The sequence below is a fragment of the Neovison vison genome, chromosome 13, assembly GCF_020171115.1.
Source record: "Neovison vison isolate M4711 chromosome 13, ASM_NN_V1, whole genome shotgun sequence".
Lineage (NCBI taxonomy): Eukaryota > Metazoa > Chordata > Mammalia > Carnivora > Mustelidae > Neogale > Neogale vison.
The window spans coordinates 126,173,233-126,175,864 of NC_058103.1; the positions used below are offsets into that span (position 1 = coordinate 126,173,233).

At 40.3% G+C, this 2,632-nt stretch overlaps 1 pseudogene; it reads right to left on the reverse strand.

Moving 5' to 3' along the window:
• Positions 1-676: 676 nt before the first annotated feature.
• LOC122894672 lies at positions 677-946 on the reverse strand (annotated as a pseudogene).
• Positions 947-2,632: the final 1,686 nt, after the last annotated feature.

The following is a 2,632-nucleotide window of genomic DNA, read 5'->3' on the forward strand; positions in this document are numbered from 1 at the left end:
GACTACCAAATCAGAAAGCCACTATTAAACGCAATAAAGTCTTCATGGGATGCTCTATGAACGGGGAAAGTTTAGAGTGAGGGTTGACAGGTCTCATCTAGCATGTTGTTTGACAACTTTTCACAAGCTGATCCTGATTTTCAAGAAATGAAATGAAAATGGCAGAATTATCAATCTGAAGATCCCCAAACTAAAAAAGGAACTCTTCAGGGCGCCATGTCAGTGGTGACACTATGCCTGATGTACTGGGAACCATTAGCTCCCTGGGTTTAACAAAATCAAGTCTATGTTGAAGGCAGAGAGGGAACAGACAATATAAAAATATGAACCTTAGTTTTTCCACACCTCTAAGGTGTTTGTGCTAAGGTGGCTCACATGTGTCAACATCAAGGAATCCATCCTGCTGGGAGCCAAGAGGACGTTTCTCTAAACTAGAAGGGAAAGGTGTTTTTTCCTTCTTGTGTCAATCTAGCTTCGGAGATACTCTGTTAGTGACATATGCCCTTCCCCGAAAACAACAATGAAGTATTCTGTGTGCTAACAACAGAGCTTACAAAAAAAAAAAAAAAAAAAAAAAAAAGTAAAACGAAATCCTGCATTTTTATAAGACTTAACAAAAATACTATTTCAAACTGGACAGTCACCAGAAGTACACAGTTATCAAAAACGCAACACTTCACTTGGCATCTCCAGCACCTTCAGCTTTCTGTGCTTGCTCTGGCTTGGCATCTCTGTTTCCTGAAGGGTTATTTCTGTCCTTGCCAGCGTCAGCTTTTTCTGTTTGGGTACCTTCTCTCCCTTCTTGCAGGGGTCTTTTAGGCTTGGGCTCTGGCATTGGAGGAGTAGGCTTAGCAGATAACCTTACAGATCTTCTCTGGGGCTCATCCTTCATCTTGCCTTACTCTTCAGCATTCCCTTCAGCCTTTCTCTTGGGTATGGTGGCCATGGTGACAGGGCATGAGTTCTGGGCACGGGGATGCAGTGGCATGTGGGCTTTGGCAGGTCCAGGGGTTGTTTTCACCTCTCCTTCTTCTTCTTCACACTGCTCCTTAATGAGATATTTTAACTTTTTTCTGTACTCACTCTTTGAAATGTGGTGTGTATTTTACACTTACAGCACATCTCAATTTCAAGTAGTCACATTCAAGAACTACACTGTGGTGAGTGACCATCATGTTGGACAGTGTAGATATAGACTTGTACCAAATGCAATAGCAGGTAATAAATTTTTATCATGCTTAATTATCTGTGTATTTAAAATGTATGTATTTGATCTCAGTATAGGCTGCAAAAGTGGTAGTGCCATTCACTTGTGGTTTACTAGGGTTATTAGCACCAGGGTTATTCTGACTTCTTCACACAGTCTTCTACTGCATTCACGGGTCACAGTTAGAATACAATGGCTGACTCAGCAGCTGGCTGACTCAGTTGGTAGAGCATGTGACTCTTGATCTCAGGGTTATGAGTTTAAGCCCCACATTGGGTCCAGAACTTACTTAAGTAAATAAATATTTTTAAAAGAGGAATTAGAAGATAATAATCTCTCTCATCCCATCAACCACCCTGGAGTTAATATTTCATAATTTTCAAAGCACATCAGGTCCTCCTAGTTAGCTGGACAGAGCTATGGACAACAAAGTGTGGCACACTGGCCTGAATTCCTATTAACATCAATCATAGTCTAAAAATTGCTTAAAAGCAAACAACAGCAAAATCCACAATTTACCTGTTTAGTAAAAGTAGAGTACAGTAAATTTTTTTCTGTTTTACCACAATATACAATGGCATGTGTATTTTTTTTTTACTACAAATAAGATTTACAATACAGCTATAGTGTATCAAGAATCGTGTCATATCTCTCCAAACCCTCTTCCCTGTTATCCTTTTCATCTTTGGTTATTTTAATGTATATATCTCACAACCAATAATGACTACACAATAAGTCTTTTTTATCTCAAGCCATCTGCAGAGCTTGCTTATTTGCCATAAAAGCCCCTATGGTAGGCATAAATTTTCATGTTATAAACTTTGATGTGAAAAGGAAAATGTGGGTTATTTTACCATGGCTCAGTTTAATCCCTATTTCAAGTCCCTGTTTTATTTTATGAATCCCCCTTTAAAAAAGGAATACATCAATTTGGGGTTTTCAAGATTTCTTTTCCCTTTCTTCTTTGGAGAATAGATTTAGTAGGTGGTGTTTCCTACAGCTGGAGGAACAGGAGTGAGGCTCTCTTCCACACCGTGTCTGCATCATGGGTGCTTTCACCATGAGAACTTCTCCAGTTCCTCCTGAGTATTCATGGAATGCATCTCCTGTAGGGCATAGGCAAGGCCACTCTCTAGGCAGTGTGTCCTGGTCTTAAGTGGAAGGCTTTCCAGGACATTGGCCCTCAGTCCCACACTTGAGTTCCTCCAGATGATGCTGGAAAATGTTTGCCATTTCCCTACACCCTTACAGAGAGCTGAGAAACTCCACAGCTTTACACTATGATACTGGTGTGGGTAGGAGAACTGTGGTGTCTTGGTGTAGAAGAACCCCTCCATAGCTAACCCTTATTCAACTCTCTTGTTTCTTCCCAAATCCCTTCTCTCTCTCTCTTTCCAGTGGATAAGATCTTTTTCAAGTATATTT